At 36.7% G+C, this 27,599-nt stretch overlaps 1 protein-coding gene and 1 long non-coding RNA gene across 12 annotated transcripts in view; one reads left to right on the top strand and one right to left on the bottom strand.

The window, feature by feature from the left end:
* Positions 1 to 27,599, top strand: part of MAP2 (microtubule associated protein 2) — a 313,061-nt gene that overhangs the window by 62,243 nt on the left and 223,219 nt on the right. For all 11 annotated transcript variants that reach the window (XM_089329961.1, XM_051849208.3, XM_008259081.5 and 8 more), the window contains exon 2: positions 24,156 to 24,205. The gene's annotated coding sequence lies outside the window, so the exon portion shown is untranslated. The remainder of the gene's footprint in view (positions 1 to 24,155; positions 24,206 to 27,599) is intronic.
* LOC108176883 (uncharacterized) overlaps positions 1 to 27,599 on the bottom strand; it is a 168,762-nt gene that overhangs the window by 2,405 nt on the left and 138,758 nt on the right. The window lies entirely within an intron of this gene.

Below are 27,599 nucleotides of genomic sequence, written 5' to 3'. Positions count from 1 at the left end.
ATATAGGTATAGCTGTAGCTTTAAAAAGTCGACTTAAAATGACAAAATAAAGAATAAAATTTGTTCCCTTTTCATTGCTTCAGCCACAAAATGTGAGACATTCTGTATGCCCAAACCCCTGGATATAATTATGTTAATGAGGGGCAAAAAACAACATTAGGTTATTCTTTAACCAAAGAGTTTAAATCAATGTTAAAGTCTGTCTCTACTTTTTTTTCCCTCTTCTTTCCCTCCCTTTCTGTTCCTCTCTCTTCCCTCTTCCTCTCTCTCTCCTCTTTCCTTCCCTCCACCCTAAGAAGTCTGACCAAAACAATGCTAAAAATAATGCTGGTTTACTTTTACTCTGTTGCATCAGGAAAATACCTCTTAGGTCAAAGTTTTGTAAGGACTGCTGCTCATATCAGATAGACATGCATGTGAAGAGAAGAGAACAAAACAAGCAAGCCAACAGGAAGTCATGTCAGGGTAAACCTGCCATTATTGCTACACCCACTTGTAACAGGGCTTAGGAACTTGGCCCCTAAAATCAAGTAGTCCAGAAAATGTTCTAATCATGACCTTATAGGTGACCCTTACATGTTACTCTCTGTGAACAATATGCTATCTTCTACTTATGTTTAGTAAAAGAAATCCAGGAGTTAATGCATTTAAAGGGTGCCTGGCATACAGTATGGCCTCAGTCACTATTAGCTATTTTATTGACTAAAGGCAAATGACTAGGACTATCCAGATCTCAAAATGTACCTGGATATTTGAAATATGATTTACAAAATCTCTCTGCCAAAGAACATGAAAAATGAGTGCTAAGAGATAATGTGGTTGTGTAAAGGACACCCAGCAGCCCAGAGCCACCTCAACTCTCTTGTTGCACAGTTCCCTCTCCAAATGTAGGGCGGGCCTGTGTAAATAATTCAGTTTCTGCTGGTGTTTATCATACATTATTAAAATATCAACTTGCAGTGCCTATTATCTTCATTTTTAAAATTTTTTTTGGTATGTCTCTGCTTTCTTCTTCAGTTTTAATTACCTAAATGCATTTTAATTGCTATCAGGATATTTGTCCTCAATTTAGAGGAGTTACCTATATATCCACGGGACATAATCACTGTAAGTAAATGGAATGAAAGTCAGTATACAGGGCCAGCATAGTGGTGTACTGGGTAGAGCTGTGGCCTGCATTGCCAGCATCCCCATGAGCACCGGTTTAGGATGAAGCTCCTGGCTACCGGCTTCAGCCAGGCCCAAGCCCAGCCGTGTGACCATTTGGGGAGTGAACCAGGCAATGGAAGATTTTTCTCTCTGATTTTCTCTTCTCTCTCTCTCTCTCTCTCTCTCTCTGTAACTTTGCCTTTCAAATAAATAAAATAAATCTTTAAAAAATCAGTATATTGTATAGATTCTTCCAGAGCTTCAGGCTAATTTTTAAAGAAATGTCTAGCTCACCTAGGCATGTCATTTTATTGTTTTAAGAGATTTAGCAGTGAAAGAGAGAGGAGAGTTCTTTCATCTGTTGCTTCATTCCTGAAACTCCCACAGCAGCGAGGTGCTATGGCAGCCTAAAGCCAGGAGTCTATCTGGATCTCCAATGTGGCTGGTAGGGACAAGAGTGTTTGAACTGTCATCTGCTGCTTCCCAGGTGCATTTTCAGGGTAATGGGTCAGAAACAGAGGAGATGGAACTCAAACTAGCACTCCAGTGTGGGATGTGGGCATCCCAAGTGGCAGTTTAACCTACTGGGCCACAATGCCTGCCTCATATTTTTTTTTTTTTTTTTTTTTTTTTTTATGTAAGGCCCAGGGGTAGAGGATCTTTTTCTTCTGCCAAGTACTGTAATTTATAACATCATTAGTGAGCCATACAAAATAATCAACTTCAAAATTAGCCTGCTTCAATTTATTGAATTTCAAGTCCTGCCTGCAGTTGTCTTGGCAGAGCCAGACCACATGATTTCGTGAGCCTTATATGGCCCATGGGCCAGTTGTGTCCCACTCTGGAGCCATTTTACTTATTGAGAAGCAATAAGCAGTCTTAAGTGCTGGATAAAATGAATATTAATTTCTAATGTCCTAGAGTATACTGATTCATTTTCAATGTAAAAAAGCAAATGATTTTTCTCATAGTGGAACTTCAAGAAACATGAAGATTTTCTACTGTGTGAAAATATGTTGGTTTCCAATTTAAGATCAGTAAATATTTTCTTGAAATTATAGTGCAAGAAATAACCAACTCTCATGTTGTAAGATATTATATTTATTAACAAAAGAAGGAACTCTGGGTTTTTGTTGAAGTTGGCATAGCCTTTGCTGAGATAATATTAATAATATAGAGGACTTATATAAAACCTTATTACAGCAACTATATTTGCATTTATTCTCTTAATGCAATTTTATTTTAAATCATTACTATTTGCTTAATGGAGAAGAACAATGATACTGAAGATAATTTTTTGATCAATTGCTTAATAAGGCTGACCACTAAAGAAAGAGCTTAAAATCTGACATTCAACATTATAGTTAGATTTGCTTTCTTAGTTTCTATTTCTTAAAATAAGAGTACTGATTTAAAAGTTTTCTGAATCAAATAAATGAATAGAAGGACTTGAAACTATCAAATCAGAAAAATTCAGAGATTCTTTAGTTAAATGTAATATGTCTAGGCCGGCGCCGCGGCTCACTAGGCTAATCCTCCGCCTTGCGATGCCAGCTCACCGGGTTCTAGTCCCGGTCGGGGTGCCGGATTCTGTCCCGGTTGCCCCTCTTCCAGTCCAGCTCTCTGCTGTGGCCATGGAGTGCAGTGGAGGATGGCCCAAGTGCTTGGGCCCTGCACCCCATGGGAGACCAGGACAAGTACCTGGCTCCTGCCATCGGATCAGCGCGGTGCGCCGGCCGCAGCACACCAATCGCGGCGTCCATTGGAGGGTGAACCAACGGCAAAAGAAGACCTTTCTCTCTGTCTCTCTCTCTCACTGTCCACTCTGCCTGTCAAAAAAAAATGTAGTATGTCTAATTTCTACCTTAAAATGTGAAAATAATTGCCTTGGAATATATACTAAAATAATTTTAGTCTTCTTTGTTTCATTACCTAAGCAAAAAATACAAATAAAGTTTTATTTTGCTGATTAAATTTTTAGCCTATTTATTTGCTTAATCTGAAAGGCAGAGCAACAGAAAGAGAAGGAGAGGCAGAGACAGAGATCTTCAATAGTTGCTGGTTCAACTTCATAAGTGGCCATAACTGCCAGTCCTAAACCAGGATCCAGGAACTCCATCCTCCTCTCCCACAAAGGTGGCAGGGGCTCAAACACTTGGGCTTTCTGCTGCCTTCCCAGGCTCATTAACAGGAAGCAGGATGGGAAGCAGAGTAGCCAAGACTTCAACAGGCACTTTATTCATTTATTTGTTTTTTGACAGGCAGAGTTAGACAGTGAGAGAGAGAGACAGAGAGAAAGGTCTTCCTTCCATTGGTTCACCACCCAAATGGCCGCTACAGCCAGCGCATCACACTGATCCGAAGCCAGGAGCCAGGTGCTCCCTCCTGGTCTCCCATGGGGTGCAGGGCCCAAGGACCTGGGCCATCCTCCACTGCCTTCCCAGGCCACAGCAGAGAGCTGGACTGGAAGAGGGGCAACCGGGACAGAATCCGGCGCCCCAACCGGGGCTAGAACCTGGTGTGCCGGCACCGCAGGCAGAGGATTAACCAAGTGAGCTGTGGTGCCGGCCTAACAGGCACTCTTGATATTGCATGCCAGTGTCACAAATGGTGGCTTAACCCACTGTGCCACAATACTAGCCCCTACATATTAAATATTTTAGAAACATTTGGTAAATAATAATTTCTTTCAAGTTGAGCTTGTATAATAGTAAAACATTACAAAATAAAATAAAATTGAGTTGCTAGTAGTAAACCCAAATGATTTTTCCACAACTGAACCCATAAATATATTTTGTCACTTTTGTTGTTTCCTGTGTTTTAACTGAATAAATCACATACATTTATTTAATTAACATGTGGAAATTTATTCTGCAGTTGGACTGTATCACAATTTTCCTCACTTCATTACCTAGTAGTGTACATTCTGAAATACCTGTAAGGTTTTCAGTAAAGTATGAACACTTATAAAGAATATCAATGAAACTTAAAATCTGTAGAAAACCACTATATCTAAGAGAAAGGTCTGGTGATACTCTGTTGACAGTGAGTCTGCTTTAGGAGAATGGCAATTGGAACTTAGAATATAATGATGTTGTCAAGGTTAATAGACTCCACATAGTACCATGACCCGCTGGTTTTACTAACTGGAACCTTTTATTTCATTTGACGCTAATAGGTTCTAGGCTACACAAAACAGTAAGGTTATTATATGCATTTTTATTCTTATACATCTAATTTTTAATAGGGTTTAATTCCTGGCTAAGTCTCTGGATACCTGGCAATATCTAAATGAGATTGCAAGCTAGCATTGCTTTATTGTTGTTGGAATCATATATTTATTGTTTAAAATATACCTTCAGTTGAGATAATTTAAAACACTTTTGTGCCGGCACTGCAGCTCACTTGGCTAATCCTCCACCTGTGGTGCCGGTACTCCGGGTTCTAGTTCCGGTTGGGGCACTGGTTCTGTCCCGGTTGCTCCTCTTCCAGTCCAGCTTTCTGCTGTGGCCCGGGAAGGCAGTGGAGGATGGCCCAAGTGCTTGGGCCCTGCACCTGCATGGAAAACCAGGAGGAAGCACCTGGCTCCTGGCTTCAGATCAGCACAGCACGCTGGCCGTAGCATTCATTTTGGGGATGAACCAACGAAAGGAAGACCTTTCTCTCTGTCTCTCTCTCACTGTCTAACTCTGCCTGTCAAAAAAAAAAAAAAAACTTTTGTTACATAATTTACACTATAGTCACGAGCTAACATTGCCCAAATAAGAGCTGCTTTATTTATAACCCAAAATGGGTCATTCGAAATTAATAGTAAGATTTGATATTAGTATTTATCTATTGTAATCAAGTTCTTTCACCTAATAATAGAAAAAACCCATAAATGATATTAAGCTAAAACAACAATGACACCTAAAATGTCCAAGAAGTTTTATTGTATAGAGGTGGAGGAAACCAGGTTTACCATTATGATCTTTAGCTCAACTTTGTTCTTGCTCTTTCTTTCACTTGTTCTCTCTGATTTCTCTTTTCCCGTTTTCTCCTTCTACTCTCCTTCCCTTTCTTCTTCCCCATCTTGTTCTTTCTCCATTCCCCTCTGTTCTCTTCATATCTTCAAGAGGCTTTCTCTCCGTGTGATAAGATAGATAACAAATTGTTTCCATGATTGTTACTTATAGTTAACCTCTTTTTAGTCTGTGTCACAAGCTGGATTCCTGTGGAGCTGACTCTGAGACTGAGTTTAACTTCCATTTGTTGGGATCAGGGCCTGTAAAAGTAACGAGAGGAAAATAGGAAGAGCAAAAAGGAGATGAAGAAAGAGGTCCGAGGACTGAGTTTGCTCAGTTCTTGTCTACTGACTGTCTTCCCTCTCTCCATACTCAGGGCATTATGTCTTTCATTGATGGGGGTAAGGGAAAAGTGCATCAGTGTCTCGACACCAGCATCACTTGGCCTGTTTCAAAATTAAAGTGTCTGGAAATGGAGTTAATTAATTCACCTATCCTATTCTGTGGTTGAGACTAAGGTGGGATTGGATTTTGTGTAATCAATCTCACTTAAGCCTTATAAAATTGATCATACACACACATAAAGATGAACTCAGTTATTGAAGAAGAAAATAGAGGTGTTACATTGGCACTTATGTGAAAATGTCTTGCTTTGGGTCACTTGAATATGAAGACAGATTGTCTTTAGGCTTTTAAAATCAAGAGAAGAGGGCAGACATTTACCCTAGTGGCTAATACATCCATTTCTGACATCATAGTGGGTTTGATTTCTGGCTTTTGCCACTGTCAAATCTGGGAGACAATGATGATGGCTCAGATAATTGTGTTTCGACCACACAAGTGGGAGACCGGATTGAATTCCTGGCCAACCCCAGCCATTATGGGCGTTTGGGGACTGAACAAGCAATGAGTGCTCTCTGTCTGTTGGTGTGTCAGTCTCTCTTTCTCTGTCTCTCAAATGAATAAAAAATAATTTTACAAATAATCAACTAAAGAGAAGTATGATAATAGTATACGTTTTTATTTGGTTTGTAGACTCCAGATATGTTTCCTTCTAAGTCTATCCTTTCCTTTGTTATTAAGCATATATTAGATCACAATATAACAGTAAAACACAGCCAGTGTGATCTTCTTGTTCATGAGGAGTTGATGATGGTTCAGTTATTTGTGGCTTAAAGTATATAAGATTCCTGTTCCTTCTTTTTTTCTCAAAACAATGCATTCCATTGAATAAACATCTTTGACTAGAATTCTTTGATGGAGCATCTTACAGAAAAATACACACTAGGAAAAAAAAAAAAAAAAAGCCTGAGTGACTTGGCAAGAATCTGAAAGACAGCAGAATTAGTGGTGATACTTCTTCTATTAATAGTTAAAAGTCAATATTTGCAGTTGTGTTGTAGAGACCAATCATACATCTTAGCACTTTTACTAAATTGTAACTTAATGAAGGCAGAATGCCTTCCATGTCAAAAAATATATACATCCACTGTTGTATAGTATTGATATTTGAATATATTTACACAAGCAAACATGTCAAACATGTCAGTAAATTAACTGTGCTGAGTTTAAAGCACATATATTTGTCATAATAGTTAAATTTAACATTCAGTGGAATAATATTATCATCAGAAATCCAGTGTCAGCATCATTGATTTCAGTGTTAGTACATTTTAGCCTGTAGTGGCAGCCTTCTTGAAAACTATGTCAGTCCTTTCCCATTTGACATCCTCAATATGTAGTCAGATTAATATATGGTTAGTCACAAGAAGTAAGCAAATGCTTAAAAAATGAATGAAAAGTTGACCCTCCATTATATGCTAAACTTAACACAATCTCAATCTCATTTTGTCTTCAGAGACCTCTGGGAAATAGGTATTGTTAAACCCATTCTGAAGATGGAAAAACTGAGACTCAGACATACTTAAACACTAATTGTAAGAGAAGTCTTAGGATTCAGTCACATAACCTACGCTCTTTGTATCATCTCAACTATCTTGGATTTTTGTTTGTTTCTGTAAGATCAAATAAAATATAGTAATAAAATTTGACTATTAATGTGTTACCAGATGGTGGTCTAATTAAAAGAGCTATCTATATTTTCCAAAATCATACTCTGTTTTCAGAATATATCACCACCTTAGACAGACTGCTTCTTATCTTATACCTATAACAATTGCATCAATTAGGTAAGAGAGGGTTTTAGTATCCTTATTTTAGAACTTGGAAACAAAAGCATGTTAGCAAATACAATGAATTTAGGACTCAGATCATAAAGGTGTCCCTATGGCTTTGTTAAGCCTAAATTATTGACACAACATTAAGGAGTATAAGCGTGATCTGAAATTTCCTATTCTAGAATATTTTTTCTTAATGCAAGAATTTTATGCTGTCCTCACTGAAAAAAAATGTGTGTAAGATTACTTCTCACATTTTTATTATTGGATATAATACATGTTCATTAAATAACTTTAGAAATACTGAAAAATGAAATAAACCTAAAGAAGAGAAAAATCCAAGCATGAAAAACTTTATCTTCTTTTAATGTTCGTTTTATTGCTAGTGGTGGTATAAACATCCAATGGTACTTTTACCTTATGTTAAAAAATGGTATTCATTTTTATCTTTGAAATTACTTATATTTTGTTTGTACAGTCTGCCTGTTTTAGTTCCTACTTATATGCAAGAAAAATGCATTTAAAATTGGAGACAAAAATATCATCATTTGCCCTTCAATTTGACTTGTGGTAATGCTAGCATTTGTGATGTTCTTTTTGAAAAATTTTCTAGTCACATCATGTTTTGTCTTAAGAAGGTACACACCATTTACTGCCATCCATCTTTTCATCATGGGCAAGATTGAACAACACATGCAGAACCTGGAAAGATGGGAAATAGCTGAGAGATTTTTTTTTTTTTTTGAGGCCTCAGAACCCTCCCAGAGGATTATGTTCCATTTTCTGCCAGTTCCCTTAATTTTACCCAGGTCACCAACCCTTGAGACACAGGGTGCTATAGCTCATCGTACTCATGAATGTTAGACAACTGTAGATACTCCTGGCATCCTAAGTTGGATCATTTTGAAAAAATAAGGGTAACGACCCTTGCCTTTTCTTTTTCTCCTAAGGATAAAAATGAAGTTGCATTTGGAATAAAATTATTTTTTCATTCTTGAGGTTACCACTTGTGGTGACTGTTGACAGTGAATCAAATTTCCCCTAAGACAGTGTGAGACACAGCTGCCTCCTTACAGAGTTAAGCTTACTGGTAAGTGCTCATTGGTTTGTAGATTACTACAAGAAGTGCCATGTAGTTAATGGAAAGCTCCTTATAGTCAGTCTTATCTTTCTCCTGCAAATCTATAAGTGCTTATTTGGTGCATATACTCTGCCATTTTAACAATGGCAGCTTTCTTGATTTGGAATTGGCTAAACTAATGCCTCCTTGGTTCTGTGAATGTCCCTTGCCAGCTATTAGCAATAGAGAAAAAAATGTCATTTGGAAGAAGTTAAGTCTGCTATCCCTGTTCCCAAAGGCACCCTGAAATGTGGCAGATGGAAACACAATAGCAATTGTGTAGCATGACTGCTGTTATGACAGATACATAATACAAGCTAGTAATTAGACCACTCATTACCACTGTTGTAATCTACAGTTACAACAGTGCTATGGCAAAGGATCCATCAACTGCTGAGTCCTCAAAGAAGTGACAGGGTGACCTGCAGAACCGGTAAATGCTGTTGACTTAAGGGAGTCACATGGGCCACCATTTTGGTGTGCCTGACTGCCATCAAAGCTTATTTCCCTCTGTGTTAGCTGCTTGAAGATTTACTTACCAACAGGCATTTTCTCAGTGGTATAATCTCAAAAAAATTGGGCTTCGCGGAGTCAAGAAGAGTTCGTTTGTTTTGGGTGGATTTTAGGACCTACCTTCTGTAACTTTTTTTTTTTTACGATATCAAATGCTTGGGAATGAAGCATGTGTTATTATTTGGAAATATTTAATAGGCTTTGGGTAAGTCATTTGTTTTCCTTTGTCTCTGGATTTTCTTGTATGACATTTGACACTTCTTCAAGTGAACAATTGAGAATAGCCCATTACTAAGGAGTACCTTTTATTGGAAAATGGGTGTTATGCCTGATGATGAATTAGAGCCAATAAAATCTAGGTCAACAGAGGTGTCTTTGCTTACAGAACTGAGCAAAACTATATATGTGGAAGAACCTAAAGTCCTACAGATGCGAAATGCTACTGGAACCGTAAAGGAGTCTCCAAATTGTAATTTTTGTGCACATTTAGGATTCATATGAATTTGTTACATTTTTACTTTCTAATGTATCACTCATGTGATTGACCAGTAGTTAGTGCAGCAAGTGTGGAAGTGTTCCCCTCTGAAAGAACAGCAGGTGAGGGTCTAGCTTTCTTGTTGTGAAAAATGACATTTCAGCTTATACTTCTTTCTCTCTTTTTTAAAGGTTGTATTTGTTTATTTGAAAGGCAGAGTAATGGGGGAAGAAATAGATAGATAGATAGATAGATAGATAGATAGATAGATAGATATTCCATCCACTAGTTTATTCCCTAAATGCCTGCAATAGCGAGGGCTGGACCAGGCCAAAACTAAGAGACTGGAACTCCATCTAAGTCTGCAACATGTATATCAGGGGCCCAGGCACTTGTGCCATCACCTGATGCCTTCCCAGGCATATTATCCGGGAGCTGGATCAGAATTTGAGCAGACAACACTCGAACTGGCACTCTGATATGGATGGTCTGTGGTCGTACCAAGTGGAAGTTAACTTGTGGTACCATAATTCTCCTTCCTCTGTTTATTTTTTGATGCTTAAATTATGGATGGAAAAAGCTTCAAAATGTAATTTATTCATCTCCTCCCTTGCTTTATTTTCTTCCTAGCAGTCATCATTCTCTTAAGTATTTGTGTTAAAATATAGGACTATAAGCTCTCAAAAGACACGGCCCTTGCTGATAACTTACTTACCACCACTACATCCCAATGCCTAGAGAAATGCCTATCCTGCCATGAAGCAGGTATTCAGAAAACATCTGCTCTAAGAATGTGAAAGTAACTCCCAAGGGTACTCTCTTTGCTTGAGAAAACATCCTTACAGTAAAGTCCCGGCAAAAGATGTGTCTTGATTCACAATCAGGTCATGAACATTCTGTTTAGCTGTTCGGTTCTACTTCAAATTATACTAAAGGTGAAATAGATAAGCTTACGCCTTCACCACCATGAGTAACATTTTGCTTAAAATTTTAAATGCAGGATTGTAAACAATTTATATACACACACACACACACACACACACACATATATATATGGCTGCCTATTCGTAAATCCTAAGGAAAAGACATACCACATAGTTAACTAAAGCTGTTTAATTCCATTATAATTTTTTTGGTCCGGTGCTACTTTAGAGGAGCATTTTTGAATACTATGGTTGAGGGATAGTGGAATATAAGTATTTAATATTTAACACATAGTAACAGCAGACCTGTTTATTAAATTAGTACTTACAGACTTATAGGAAACCCTAACTTTTGCTGTAGCTACATTTATTCCAGACATAAGATTTCTCATTATAAAATTAAATTCCACTGAAATTCCAACCTCTGTTTTGATCCCTTGTATGTAATATGAAATGCAATAAGAATATTAAAATGGATGAAAATTTTCTCTCTAATAAGTAGTTTCAAAGTCAATCCTTTTATACCCCTTTTATGGATTTGCAACTGTTAAATTATGCTGGAGTTGTGTTATAACAATATATGTAGGAGTTAAATACACCTGGACTCGCTGTAGAGAAAGCCTCTGATTCAGGCTCCAGAAATGTGTGGAATGCTTCAGTTTGGCTTCTTGCTGCCTCTACAAAGTTTTCAGGAAATTGGAGCTATGGGGAGCAAATTTGCTTTATTGTTTAAGGATTGCCAATAGCTGTACATTCCTTTGAAAGTCTAGTTTTGCTCAGATGATAAAATGATATTCTGAGAGGGACAGCAAAATGCATACTTTCCAAATTGAAGAAAATCTAGGTACTGGCGTTAATCTTTAAAACCCAGCTCTTAGGCAAAAGATACATAATGCTGCCTTTTATGTGGTTCTCGTGTATCCCATATCTTTACAAATCACAGTCATAAACCCAAGTATTAGCAAGAAGTTTTACCATTAAAGCTTTGCAACTAGTAATTAATAATGCATTCACTTTACTATAAAACCCTTTCAGAGAAATTTCAGACTTAAACAACTAATGATATAAGTAAGTGAAAAGGTTTCATACTGCTAAAAATAAGCATATTGGCTTTTGCATCATTCAACATGCTACCAAATTATCTAAATAATACATCATTATTCAGTTGTACTTGGTCTCTCTAATAACTCTTACTTCTTACTGCTATTTTTCATTGCAGATGTTAAATTGGTTAACTTCTTAAACTATTTCTATGCTTAACATTGATTAAAAAACACTAATAAACTATATGTAAGTCCCTTTTTGCCAGATTTTGAAGTAATGCCACCAAAAGTTTCCAATAGTGCTATTGTGTTATTCTACTTTTTAATACTTACACTAAACTAAAGAGGCTTATTTCAGCTTACACATCAGAGTTTACAATTCTGGATCAGGTGACCCATAGCCTCAGGTCTGGTAGAAGCTGGTTATGGTGAGTGTGGAGCTGAGAAAGAGAGAGAGAGGGAGATAGGCTGAACTTGAATTCAAGTCAACCTCTCCAGAGAACTCCACAGGCAAGCCACCAACTACCTAAACACCTTGCCGCTGGTCCCACTTCCTAGCCACCACAATTAGGTCAAGCCCCACCATTAGCCTATCAACCATTAACATTAAAACATAAGAGTTTAAATGTCTACATGAGTTATGCAGAGATAAGTCCTATTCAACTCATAACAGCTATCTTCCAAAATTTTTGTCCTATTGGAAATTCCTGAAGAATTAACTAAAGGACACTGGTCTCTTAACATTTTAAAAATGTGTCATTTCTTTTCTTATACTTTCTCCAAAACATGTTTCTTCCTGAATTTGAATATATCAAACTTTGGGTGGGTATTCATACAGTCAGGAAAATCCATCTGTGGTCTTAGCGTAAAGACAAAATATGAAAAAAATTAAAATACACTGAACAAAGGCATATGTATATTATACATTTCAACTTATTGCTAGTTTGTGTTGTTTCTTTGCCTTAGTAATATATATTGATATCGTATCAATTAATTATAAACATTTATTTTTCCATGGATACAGGATATTTAATCTTTAGAGGCTTAGTTTACTTCTGGAAATAATAATATCTCCATTATATTTGGTCTTGTGAAGGTTAAATCAGTAGTACATGTGACATGCTTTGTTCAATGCCTGGGTTATATTAAACACTTAATGCTCATTTCTTAATATTGTTGCTTTTGCATTATAAATAATACTCTAGTTTTCATATAACAAATTGCATGATTTAGGCATTGAAAGTTCTTCATATTAAGTGAGTAGTCATTATTCTTTCTAGTTGCTGTGTCACCTACTCATTTTTTTTTCAATGTTGTGACAGTAGATGGGTGAATTAGGTACAATTCTCAGCATGTAACTGGTGCTCTTAAGCCTTAACTTCCAGCTGCCATTTTTATGGCAGCTATAACAAACATGTCACAGTACAGAACATTCCATTAAAAGCAGTACTTAATGCCAAACTTCCTATGATGCTGTTTTATATGAATAATGCACTGTCCAAAGGTGAAATTAGTTGGAGTGCCCATGACTCAGCCTGCTTTTTTTTTTCTGATGAATGACTCATTCCACATTTATAGATTCCAGATTTTGTGCCATATACCACACTAAGTGCTAGAGATATAAACATGGATTTGGTGGGTCACTAACCCCAAGCAGCCTAGTCTGAGTACGCAGGATATGGTATTCATTAAAAACAGTATGGGTTTACACACAGCCAGTACTCTATTAATGTTATACCTACCTGTCAAGGCAAAGTGTCATTAAATATACAATAAAGGGGGTTGTCTAGACAACCTAATTCCTACAATTTGGAACATACACTTCTGCCTCTATATTGATGTAGTCTAGTGGAGGTATATAATCACAAAAATAAATAATTTTAAACTTATTTTAATATTGATTTCATCCTTTTATGTATCATATAAAATCATATTTCCCATGAAAAGATTAGTTTTCTGATGAATACCTTCCTTTTATTATTCTACCAGAAACTCAAACTTTATGTGTTTTTAAAAGCCTAATATCCTCTACTTTTCACCAGCAACCTGATTTTCCTTTAGCCTTCTCTGTTTCTATGAATTTCAGAGTCCTTCTCAAATCCTCAGAATTCTCTTGGCTCCTTTTCTCTGATCCATGCCTTTCATATCCAATGCAGTTCTGAATCCTATAAATTACACATACGGCTGTGAACTGTACACCCCACCCCCATCCAGATATTGAAGTTTTAATCCCCAGTTTAACTGTAGGACTTTTCAGAGGTTATAAAAGTTAAATGAGGTCACAAGGATGGGTCCCTCATCCATTAGGATTGGTGGTCATATAAGAAGTGGAAGAGATTTTTGACAGACAGGTAGGTGACTGATTTTTAACTTTGCCCACCCTTGGCACATCTCTCTCCACTGTGCAAGGACCAGTGAGAAGGTGGCTACAAGCCAGGAAGTGAGTCTTCACCAGAACCTGACATTTCTAGCGCCTTGACCTCAGATGTCCAGCCTCCAATATTGTGAGGAAATACACTTTTGTGGTATAAGCCACCCAGTCTACAGTATTCTATTCTGGCAGACTGGGCAAATGGATACATGTATCTGTGCAATAACCAGAACATACGGTCTCCATTATAGAGATGTCTTTGCTTGAATTGCCTCTTCATTGCTGTTCACTTTGACTTCTGAAGGATCCACCTAAATGGTCTATTCTCCTTTCATCTCTTTTTGGCTTTGATCCCCTCTACACACTGTTGCCAGGTTAAATTTCCTAATTACTCCATTCTTGAATTTAAAACTTTCAGTAGTTCACTTTAGCATGTGAAACTAAATACAGTTGTATTTAGCTATAGAACCTCTGCAGATTGTCATTCAAGGACGTTACTCCATACATAGACCCACTCTACCCAACTGTTGCTCTTCTTTCACTTAGCAGGTAGAACTATAAGTTTTTCTCGACAGCTTCTGGACTTTTGTTTCCTGTGTTTCTGCTGTGTCTGTTGTGTGAGTTTGCCCCCTTTCCATTTCATATCCACCTATCAAAATCCTTTGCTTCCTTCCAAAACTAACTCAAATGTTACTGCTTGAGAAGCAGGCATTTTGTTTTTTCCTCTTCTTTGATCTCTCATAGCTCTTTATTGGTATTCCTTTATGACAAAAGACACATTCTGCTCTTAATTATGGCTTTCTGTAGATTGAGTTTTTCACAATCACCCCTACCCTATTAGATTACAATTAAGGAAACTCTTTAGTGGCAAGAATGCTGGATTCCCCAGTATTTTAAAAACTTAAAAATTTAAGGACTATAAACAAATAAAAAACCCTTTGATTTTTATAACAGAATTATTTTGTGATGTCTTATATTTGAATATTATCAACATTTGTTTCTGTAAATTGTAATTCAAGCAGTAAGTTTTCTGTTACTCAAGCCATAACAGTGTCTGTAAATTAAAACATAAGCATAACTATACCAAGGGCAGATAACCTTAACAAAATAAGTCTGCTATTTTCAACTGGTATTTCTTTGAGGCACAAACAATTATGCATCAGTTTGATATGGGATTTATAATGTTACCTGACTATCCCAATATGATTTATAATATAAGGCTTGAAATAATTTCTCATTGTACAAAGAGAAAGAAAGAGTTAGCAATGAATTCTCAAGATTATTTTCCGAAATTTTCTCTACCTTTGGATGAGAAGAAAGAGACAAAGGAAGGATAAGTGGTGCTTCTAATATGCTGATACATTAAGCTGCCTGAAGGCAGATACCTGAAGCCTATTGAAAAGAATTTCATTTGAGTTATGCTTAGGGCATTGTTTAGCAAAATACCACACCCAAAGTCTTGACCTGTGTGTTTGAAATGGCAGATGTTCCCAATGAGGCCTGAGCCTTAGAGCAAAATAATTCTTCACTGCTCCATCTATTTGCCCCTTAACTGGCTTGTACTGAAAAAAAAAAAAAATCCAGTTCCACAGTTATTTATAAAGCAGCTGCTCTTGGCACTACACATGGATATGCTCCCCTTAAGATAAGGAAACCAAACAAATAAATAAAAGCCAAGAAAAGCTTGAGTTCAGTAGATCAAAAATGAGTATCTCCTTCAGAACTTTGTTTCCATCAAATATTTTTTTTAACTTTTATTCAATGAATATAAATCCATCAAATATTTTTTAAAATAAAAGTGTATTATAGCTGGCGCCGCGGCTCACTAGGCTAATCCTCCACCTTGCGGCGCCGGCACACCGGGTTCTAGTCCCGGTTGGGGCGCCAGATTCTGTCCTGGTTGCCCCTCTTCCAGGCCAGCTCTCTTGCTGTGACCAGGGAGTGCAGTGGAGGATGGCCCAAGTGCTTGGGCCCTGCACCCCATGGAAGACCAGGATAAGTACCTGGTTTCTGCCATCGGATCAGCGCGGTGCGCCGGCCGCAGCGCGCCGGCCGCAGCGCGCTGGCCGCGGCGTCCATTGGAGGGTGAACCAACGGCAAAGGAAGATCTTTCTCTCTGTCTCTCTGTCCACTCTGCCTGTAAAAAAAAAAAAAAAAAAAAAAAAAAAAAGTGTATTATGTTCACATGTACAACATGAAATTTAATTTCAAATACAGAGTGGAAAGATTACAACATTGAAGCAAATTAACATGCTCAGAGAGCATTTGAAATCTATTCATTAGCAAATTTCAGCATACTGTAGATTATCACAAAGTATAGTCAAAATTGTGCTGTGCATTAGACCTCTCAGCTTGTTCAACCTATGTGACTGTGTGTACTCTGACCAATATCTCCTCATTTCCCCACCTTTCTACCCCTTATCACTACTATTCTACTCTCTGCTGCTATGAGTTCAGTTTTTTAAATTCTAGATTTGAGATCATGCACCAATTTTCTTTCTGTCTGCCTTATTCCACTTAGTATAATGTTTCCTGTTTTATCTATGTTGTTGCAAATGACAGTCTCTACCTTTTAAAGACTGAGTAATATTCCAGTGTGTGTATGTGTGTGTGTAGATTTATATATATCACAATTTCTTTATCTGTTAATCTGATCATGGACACTTTGGTAGTATCCATATCTGGACCACTGTGAATAATGTCACAATTAACATGGGAACACATGTATTTCTTTTGATGTACTGAGTTCATTTCCTTTGGGTATACCTAGAAGAATGATTGCTGGGTCATATGGTAGTTCTATTTTTTTTTTTTTTTTTGAGGTAGCTCCATACTATTCTCCACACTGACTTCATCAATTCACCTTCCAATAGCACTGCACAACAGTGTCTTTTTTTACATTTTTCCCAGTGCTTTCACCTTTTACCATTGTAATGATCGCTATCCTGTTAAGTGTAAGGTTAATATTTCATTGTGGTTTTAGCTTCTGTTATAAGGTTAACATTGAGCACCTTTTGATACTTGTTGGCCATTTTTATGTCTTCTTTGAAAAAATGGTAATTCTCATCCTTTGATTATCTTTTATCAGTTTGTTATTATGTATTTGTTGCTATTAAGTTGCATGAATTCCTTACGTATTTTGGATACTAATTCAATGTTTTATATATATGCTTTGCAAATGTTTTTTTCCCAGTCTATATGTTGCCTTTTCATTGTGTTGTTGCTGGACAGTTTGCTGTAGTCTTTCTCGTGTTTATTTACTTTTTTTGGACAGAAAATATTTATCAATTTATTTATTTGAAAGGCAGAGTGATAAAGAGAGGGTAAGTGAGAGGTAGTGAGGTCTTCCATCCTCTGGTTTCCTGTCCCAAAATGCCTGGAACATCCAGGAGTGGACTAAGCTGAAGCCAGGATTCTAAACTCCACGTGGATCATTCACATGGATGACAGGAGCCCAAGTACAGGAAACTGGATCTCAAGGAAAGGAGCCAGGATAAAAAGCACTCCAAAATGGGATGTGGACATGACAGGCAGCTGCTTAACACCTTTGTGCCACAATGCGTGCCCATTTTTTGCTTTTGTTCTTTGAGCTTTCTGTATCAGGTCCAAAAATTCACTGCCAGGGCCAGTGTTGTGGCACAGCAGGTAAATCTATTACCTGCAATGCCAGCCTCCTATATGGACATGGATTTGAGTCCTGGCTGCTCCATTTCCAACACAGCTCATTGCTAATGGCTTAGGAAAGCAGCAGAAGATGGCCCAAGTGTGTGGGCCCCTGCGACCACATTGGAGACCCAGATTAAGGCCTTGACTGCTAGTTTTGTCCTGACTCAGAGCTGCACATTGGAGCCATTTGGGGAGTGAACCAGCAGATGGAAGATACCTCTCTCTCTCTCTCTCTCTCTCTCTCTCTCTCTCTCTCTGTAATTCTGATTTTCAAATAAATAATTTTTAAGAAAATGATTGCCGAGGTCAATGGTCATTGTCAAGGTGCTTATCCCCTCCCCCCTTTTCCCTAAGAATTTTCTGGTCTGACATGTGTGTGAGTCTTTAATCCATTTTATGCATCATGTAAGATAAGAGTCCATCATTCATTCAATACTATTGATATTCTTCTCTGTGTAAAACATTGCTAAGCCTGTAGGCTCAAATACTAGCTTCACATAACTAAGATAGCATAAGCATTTTGAATGTAGTTTATTTTGACTCATGCTGTATTGAAAAGAAAATAAGCAAGCTAATTTTGGAGATAGTATGATGGTAATGTGTGGGAGTTACAATGGTGTGGGGCAAATTGAAATGTCTTTCCAGTCACTTAGGGAACATGAAAAGAAGTCAGTTTTGTGTGTTATAAGACTCAACTTTTGAAAAACTCCCAGGTATCATTTTGTTTTAACTGGGAGGAGACAAAATCTAATCTATGTAAGAGTACTAAAGATATTAGGATGTTAATCTATTATGTTTAAGAGCTGTTAGTAAGAAGTGGCTATGGTCAAATGCGAAATAAATGCTTAAAAGTTTGCACACAGATAGATGAACAGTTCCATGTGGACTTTCTGTGGCTCCAGGAAGACTAGGAACAACTTTTCCCTTAAACCATTTTGGTTGTTACATGTCATTATCATTCTAATATTCATCTTTCATTATATATTTAGCAACTGTCAGCAAGTTTCTATGCTAGATGTCATGCAAGTTCTGAGAATAACAATATTGCCTTTTACAACTGTGGTAAAATATATATAACAAAGTTTACTATTTTAACCATCTTTAAACATATAGTTCTGTGGCATAGATTGTATTCACCTTGCTGTGCATTCACATTGTTGTGTAAACCATCACCTTTTTTCCTAGTGAATATTTGGATCTGGACAAAAACCTCTTTTCCAATGTCCTCTCTTTTCCTAGGAGTGATCTTGATTATCCACATCATCAAAGTGCACACATTCTTTGTCTTTTATCATCCAATATTAGTGTGTACTGTTTCAACTGCCTCTTAGATACACAATTATGCAATGCACATCCAGCCACATAAGCACAGCACACATACACCCAGCCACTCATATGATCAGCCACTTACATGCCCAGCTACATACATGCAGTAACTCTTGTACCCAGCCCCAAACACCTTTAGCATCCATACACCAAACCACATATATGCCCAAATATACATATACCACCACATATCCACAGAGCCACATATCAACTCAACCTCACAGATACATAGCATACAAACCCCAATACACATATTTTCAGCCACAAATATACCTAGCAACACATACACCCAACTACACATATGCCCAGCTACACATACATCCACCCATGCATACACACAGCCATGCATTTGCCCAGCCACACATATGTTCAACTACATATACATACAGCCATATATATATATATATATATATACACCCAGTCACACATATGTCCAGCATATACATCCACCCCTATACACACCCATCCACACATATGCCCAGATTCCCGGCACACACATACCCAGACACTCATATGCCAAACTTACAAAATAACTCAATGCGTTGAACTACTGACCTTCCTACTCTTCTAGTATTTTTTGTCTTACTTTAAAAATGTTTTTCTCTTTGTTTTCTTTTTCTCTGCATCATAACTCTTCTTATTCTAAATTTCTTTTTTTTAACTTTTATTTAATAAATATAAATTATTCTAAATTTCTCCTGCTTCTCTCTTCTTTCAATTTATGGAGCAAAAATGAAAGCAAAAACTATTCTCTAATAGCAAATTCTCTAGACCTTCTTGGTTCATTTTACCCTCAGTAATTTTGTTTCATGGCAGCTCTAAGTAAAAAGGTACTTCACTTTTCCACTTATTATTGTAAAGGGTATTTATACCCTCATATTTTTAGTGACCTTTTGAAAAAATTAATTCACATAAGTTAAAAGAAAAGCCATTTTTATTTTATACTTTGGAACCCCTGGTTGCTTACTACTGGTATGTGTGGCTGCTAGATGCTGCTGTTGGAGACACAGTGGGTATTGTCATCCTTATTTCTGTTACCTCTTTGGATTTTCATTTATATAAAGAGGAAGAGATTTCAAGTATTTCATATATGCAATTTTAAGCACATAATGATACTTCACACTCATTCCATCCCTCTTCTTGTTTCCTTTTAATTTTTATAACATACTTTCAATTTACTTTATAGAGGCTTAATCTTACACTAAATAAAGAATTCAACAAGTAGAAAGTAGACCACTGTTCCACAGAGGTATAGACAAAGTCTATAAACAATAATCAAATCTGACAATGTCAATTTCACTCATGCATTGCATTTTTTGTACTCCATGTATTAGCTACCATACGTCAGAGAAAAAATATGATATTTGTCTTTTTGGGTTGACTTATTTCACTAAGCATAATGCTCTGCAGAAGCAGATTTTGATTTTGTATCACAAACATCATCTAGAACTCAACTTTGAGGGTTGGCCTGCTGTTTGGGATGACCGCATCCCCTACTGGAGTGCTATCTCAAGTCCCGGCTACTCTGCTTCCAATCCATCTTCCTGATAATGCATCATGGGAGGCAGCAGATAATGGTTTAAATGCATGGGCCAATGGATGGAGTTCTGGGCTCCTGGCTTTGGTCTGGCCCAGTTCTGGCTGTTGTGGGCATTTGGGGAGTAAACCAACAGGTTGAGGATACCTTTCTCACCCTCTTTCTGTCTCTCATTCATGTAAATGGAACTAAATAAGTAAACATTAAAAAACAACCTAAAATTTGCAAAACCATGTCATCATTGAAAGGAATTTAACATAATCTAATATGGAAACTTCAAACTACACTAAGTCAGTAGTTGTATTGTGCCTAGTGGATGTTGTGTTTTCATGTGTTGAACATATTTCAACATTCCCATGTGAATTTACTTGATACAACTAGGGCAATGTGGCAGAGGTTGTGAACTGTTGTATTTATACCAAAACATAATATTTGTATCAAGGTAAAATAATATCAGGTGTTTGAAGCAGAGGCAGACGTACTAAGCATGTTCATCTGCAGAATTCTCATTAATACCTCAGATCTTTTTTTTAATTTACCACAGATATATCAGCATATCATTTCATTCTTCTATGACAGAGTTCACAAACATCTGCCATTAGGAATAAGAAATCAACAATTTCTTACCTATTTTGTGTTTGTGTATGCGTGTTTGCTAAAGATTTTCTGTATATTACTTTCTACTATTCTTTTCATTAAACAATTACTGATTTAGGTTCATGTAGTTTTGGACTTAGCACTGACTTTAGTAATGAAATATTTCTATCATTAAGAAGAAATATACAAACTTTCAGTCAATTAGCTCACAAATATATTTTAGAGCTTACTTTGTTTTACAGCTGGAGACTTTGTCATAGATGTTCCCACAGCCAAGTGGGAGTTCATAACAATCTAGTGTATGTTGTATGAACAAATAAGGAAAAGAAGCTCTAAGCTTCCAATCACAAATGTGATGTCAAAGAAGGGGAATGTTGATTACCCAGTTTTGATCAGTGTACATTGTATACACATATTAAAATATCACACTGTCGGCCATAAGTGTGTATAATTATTGTGTGTTTGCATGTGTGTGTGTGTGTATATATATATATATATATATGAATCTGACTCTTTACCATTTGTTATCTGTCCAAAAGACAGGAGACCTTTGGCAGTTTTTCATTTGCTTTGTCCTTGGTTTATCTTCTGTTTGTTTTCATTTGAAATAAATTCTATGCCACAGATTTGCTTCCCTAGCATATTTTAATGGCAAGGCTTAAGTCTAAAAGAATAATTGGAAAATTGACAGGTTGCCATTGGAACTGTCTTTTTAAAAAAGGCAATGAAAATATTTGCTATCTTCAGACAGATTTTTGACCCTGGACTAAAAATCTAGACTCCCTGTTAATACTGTCAGGTTAAACATTTGGTGTACCCTGTTCAGACCAATATATCGTATATAGTGTGGCTGTTAAACAAGAGAAATTTAATGCTCACAGTTCTGGAGGCTGGGAATAACAGGGCCATGGTGTGAGATCTGAAGTCTGGTGAAGGCTTACTTCCTTACAGATGGCTATTTTTTTTCCACACCCTCCATGGTGAAAGTGCCAACAGAGCTTTTTTTTTTTTTTTTTTTTTTTTTTTTAAGATGTATTTATTTGAAAGAATTACAGAGAAGGAGGGAAAGACACAGACACACACACAGACATGGCAGGTAGGGGTTAGGGAGAGAGAAAGAATTTTCCATGTGCTGCTTCACTCTCCAGATGACCACAATGGCCAGGGCTGGACTAGGCAGAAGGCAGGAGCCAGGAGCTTCCCCTGGGTCTCCCACACAGGTGTAGGGCGCTAACTTTCTACTGCTTTCCCAGGCCATAGCAGAGAGTTGTATCGAAGTGGAGCAGCCAAGACTCCAATTGGCACCCATATGGGAAGCTGGCTCTGCAGCCAGCACTGCAGCTGGCTTTATGTGCTATGCCACAGTGCAGGCCCAGGCTCTACTTCTAAATACTATCTCATTGCAGGTTAGGATTCCACTTTGAATTTGGGGTGGTGGAGACACTTTGAATCCATGGTGGGATCCAAATGTATTGATTTTATTATTTTTAATTAAATATCTCTTAAGAGAGATGGTAGAACATCCGGAATAGAATGTGTTAATAATTCTTCTTGGTTGAATATTTTGAGAATTCTATCTTTAGTAGATAGAAACTGATTAAAAGAGAAAGAGAATATAATTTTGGCATTTAAAATATGTTTTAAGATTCAGTCATTTGCAACAAAATGGAGGAATCTGGAAAACACCATGCTGAGTGAAATGAGCCAGTTCCAAAGGGACAAATATCATGTGTTCTCTCTGATCGGTGACAACTAACTGAGCACCTAAAAGGAAACCTGTTGAAGTGAAATGGACACTATGAGAAAAATGTCTTGATCAGCCCTTGTCCTGACTGTAGGGGAACAACTTACTATTTTATTCCTTTTAGTATTTTTTTGTTCTACTTAATACCATTGGTTGAAGTCTTTAATTAACACACAATTATTCTAGTCATTTAAATTTAACAGAAAAATGACTGCTGTTAAATATAAGAGTGGGAATAAGAGAGGGAAGAGATGTACAGTTCAGCACATGCTCAATCAGGCTTATCCCTAATGGTAGAGCTAGAAATGTGCCAGGGGATTCCAATTCAATCCTATCATGGTGGCATGTACCAATGCCATCTTGCTTGTTAAAGTGATCAGTTTAAGTTAATATTTATCAAAAAGGACTAAGTGTCAAAGGGGTTACATAAATAAGACCAATGTCTGCAAATAGTAATTGAATTAAATTATAGAATAATAATATTAAATTATGAATAATATAATTAAATTATGAATAACAATATAATTAAATTATGAAAAACAGTAGAATTAAAAAAGGAGAGAATGATCCTACATGGGAAGCAGGATATACAGCAGACTCATAGAATGGCAAATTCCCTAAACAGCACTCTGGCCTCAGAATCAGCCCTTAAGGCTTTCAGATCTGGCTAAAAAGCCCATGAGAGTATTTCAGGCATGGAAAGCCAAGACACTGTGGCCAAAAAAAAAAAAAAAACCTAAATGAAAGATCTCTGTGAGTGAGATCCCAGTGGAAAGAACAGGCCATCAAAGAAGGCAGTACCTTTCTCTGAAGAGAGGAGAGAACTTCTACTTTGAACATGGCCTTGTCTAAATAAGATCGGAGTTGGTGAACTCAAAAGGCTTCCATAGTCTCGGCAGCTCATGACAAGAGCCTCGGGTGATTGCTGATGTCATAAATAAGAGTGTCAGTTGTTAAATCAACAATGGGAGTCACTGTGCACCTGCTCCCCATGTAGGACCTCTGTCCTTAATGTGTTGTACTATGTAAATTAATGGTAAAACTACTACTCAAACAGTATACTTTGTGTGTCTTTGTGGGTGCAGTCTGTTGAAACTTTTATGTAGTATATACTAAGTTGATCTTCTTATATAAAGGTAATTGAAAATGAATCATGATGAAGAATGGGATGGGAAAGGGAGTGGGAGATGGGATGGTTGGGGGTGGGAGGGAGGTTTTGGGGAGAAAAGCCGCTATAATCCAAAAGTTGTACTTTTGAAATTTATATTTATTAAATAAAAGTTGAAAAAAAGATAAAAATCTAGAAAATAATTTTAAATTTAAAATGCTATTAAATTTTAAGTTTGAAGTTTTGCAAAAACCCTGTGTTACCAATGGCTGTGTTTCAGCCAGTACATTTTATGGGGTGAGAAATGAGTCACTTAACTTCTGAATTTACTTGTCTTCTTAGTATAATAAAGGGCTAGATTGCTTGACTTAATATCCTGGTGTTTTCCTCTTTTTCTTCCAGATTTTATTGTTCTAACCCAAACTGTCTTGTGACTGCTGGCTGGAATTAAGGTCAGTGCTATATTTATATTGATTCTAAATAAGCTGTGAAATAATGAAAATAACATTTTGAATCTTCATATGCAGGATTAGAATATTCTTGCAAAGTGTGATAGAAAGTTAAATTTTGTATGAACTGGATATGCATCAAACTTGGCACGCTATAAAACATAGGTCCCCCATCAATATATATATTCATAATTAGTGTAATTCCTTTGGCTATTTGAATGTTGAATTTATTTTACTTGTCATAAAAAGATCCAATTCTAATTAACTCATTTAATTAACAGGAGTATTGAAAGAATGACTTCATCAAAATGCTAGTAATGTTTTAAAGAATGATCAGTTTTCTAAATTTCAGGAAAACACCTGTAAATCCCACAATTTGGTACCTACAGAGACTACATTTCTTAAGGAGAATAGAGTTCAAAATGTGCTTATTGATCACAAATGTCAGTTAGTTAGCAAGCTGTTAAGATGTCAATCCTTTTGTTCTGTTTTCTCATTAAGGCGCTTTTATAGAAGACTCAAACCAGCTTAACTAAGTTTAGAGTAATAATGAATTTAGAGGGCCCTCAAATCAATAGACTTGGGATTCCATTTATCTTTTTTGTTTTCCCTTCTAGAACATATATTCAGATTTGAAAATAAAATAAAAAACTAAACCTCAAATGAAATGAGGACTTTTGTTGCTCATAAAAGAGCAAAATGCCAGGTGTTGCTAGCCGTTTAAATGGGTACTTGATTAATGATTAACATAAGGGAAAACATTGGCTTTTCATTTGTGCTACCACTAATCCAGAATTTTCCCTGTAAAGCTCACATTTAACCCTTCCAGTAGCAGTGTCTAATATATAGTAAATGTGTACCTTCTCTAGCCTCGATTCCAACCTCATAATCCCATACCCAATCTCCCTCTCTCTCATTACACACTAAAATGAAAGGCTACTATTAGTTTTCAAGTACAACTTGTGCTTTTTCTCTTTGAAACTTGTGTTGAATGAAGAAAAAGAATATTTTGGAATTATGCCTAGTGCTAATTGGCACCTTAATAAAGAAAACAAGGTGAAATGTCTACACATGGTGACTAAAAGTCTATTCATACATTGTATTATTTTATTATGTGATGATATAGTTAGGGGTTGAAGTTGTTGAAGAGGCTCAACCTGGCTTCCCTTTTTATTTACTGCTTCATACATTTTTTTGTAAACTGCAGTACTTTAAAATGCACAGTTTCTCTTAAGACTTTTTGGACTTTTCAGACATTTTTCCCTTGTCAGCCACCACCCTATCTACCTGCCAAACAGAAAGTAGAAGTAGTAAGAGATTTTGGCAAAGTATGTGTCTTTGAATCAGGAGTATTTTCAATGTGCAGGGTTAAATTTGAATTCTTACTTTTCATTTAATTAGAAAGAAGCCTTTACCTTGTCTTCTTTAAATGGGAGCAGATGCTCCCTTTTCTCACCTTTGTTATGGTTGGTAGAGTCAACATGAAATGTCGTCCTTCTCTGTCACTTTCCAGAGAGAAAAAACTAAAAAGAAATGAGATTTTATTAAATAAAATTTATATAACAGTAATAGACAAAATTTTTTCTTCATCTGATCCATAACTCATTTTCCATATGGAGAATTTCTTCTTTGTGAATATGAACATTGAGTTTGTGAAAATGTGCAAGATCAGCATGCATTACATATTTTCAAATAAATATAGCAATTAAAACAAATTGTATGTAAAAATGGAAGCATGTCTAAATGTCTGTTGTCCAGTACTTCCAACAGAGTAGAGATTATTTAATTTGGCTATCAATTGTCTAAATCACATTTTGTAAAAGCAGTTAGATATAATAGCACTTTCAAAATATATTCACTCTCTAGAAACAGCCAGAGTCTCAACACAGAATGTTTGCATGTATTGAAAATTACCATTTTTTCCTCAACTACAGCTAAATACTTCTGGCTTAAAAAAAAAAAAAAAAGTGTCCCTAACAGAAAAGCATTTTTTTCTATGGTCATTGCTGAACCAAATGACCAGTTTTAATAGATAGAAACAAGCTCTAGTTAGGGATATATAAAATAGGTTAGCAGAAATACCACTGTCATACTACATCAATCCTAAAATGTATATTTTTCACTATGTAAAATTAAATTAAGCTATAGTTAAATTTACTACATTTAAAATTTTTTTTGGTGGTAAGTGATGTGTGTGTGTGTGTTTTAAGATTTGTTTATTTATTTGAAAGGCAGAATTACAGACAGCAGAGGCAGAGATAGAGAGAAGTCCTCCATCTGCTGGTTCACTCCCCAAATGGCAGAAACAGCCAGAACTGGGTCGATCTGAAGCCAGGAGCCAGGAGTTTCTTCTGGGTTTCCCACATGGGTGCAGGGGCCCAAGCACTTGGGCCATCTTCCTTCTACTGCTTTTCCAGGCCAGAGCAGAGAGCTGCACCAGAAGAGGAGCAGCCAGGACTTGAACAGGCACTCTTTTGGGATTCCAGCACTACAGACAGTGGCTTTATCTGTTATGCCACAGTGCCAGCCCAGATGTGTGTTTTATAATACATAGTCTTTTAGATTCTATGAAACACAATATTATACAATATCTTACTGTTATTAATAACACTGCTATGAATATCCTACTAAAATGTTCATATTCACTGACACATACACACACACACACACACACACATTGTACTTCACATCCATTTGTAGAAGTAGAATCATTTAGGGGCCAGTGTTGTGCCATAGCAGGTAAAGCCACCCTCTGCACTGCCAGCATCCCATTTGAGCACCAGTTCAAGTCCCAGCTGCTCCAATTCCAATCCAGTCTCCTGCAAATGGCCTGGGAAATCAGCAGATAATGGCCTAAGAGCTTGGGCCCCTGCACTCATGTGGGAGACCGGGAAGAAGCTCCTTGCTATTGGCTTTGGCCTGGTCCTGGCCTGGCCACTACAGCCATCTGGGGAGTGAACCAGTAGATAGAAGATTTCTCTCTGTCTCTTCCTCCCTCTTTGTAACTCTGACTTTCAAATAAGTAAATAGATCTTAAAAAAAAAACTAGTATCATATTGTCCAAGTTTAACATATTTAAAGTGACAAATATGAGTATTCCCAAGAATTAATGTATCAATGTGCACTTCATCAGTACATATGGAGTCAGTTTCAAAATGTTAATAACATTAGAATCAGGATTTAAACATTTTACTCTCAATTTGGTAAGTAAATAAAGGTGTCTCATTTTTTATAATTTAATATGAAACAGGAAACAGATGCTTATAAAGTTAATAGCCATTAATCATTAAAATATTAATATGCACAACACAATTTGCTTTTGATAGAAATATTGGTAATGCTGATTTCACTGGCTGTGTCACTCTCAGCTTGGGAAGGCTGTTTGATCACGTGCTAT

Source organism: Oryctolagus cuniculus, chromosome 3, assembly GCF_051225735.1.
Source record: "Oryctolagus cuniculus isolate XC-2025 breed Fujian yellow rabbit chromosome 3, ASM5122573v1, whole genome shotgun sequence".
Lineage (NCBI taxonomy): Eukaryota > Metazoa > Chordata > Mammalia > Lagomorpha > Leporidae > Oryctolagus > Oryctolagus cuniculus.
The sequence above is the reverse complement of the archived record's forward strand: the minus strand, read 5'-3'. Positions and strand labels throughout refer to the sequence as shown.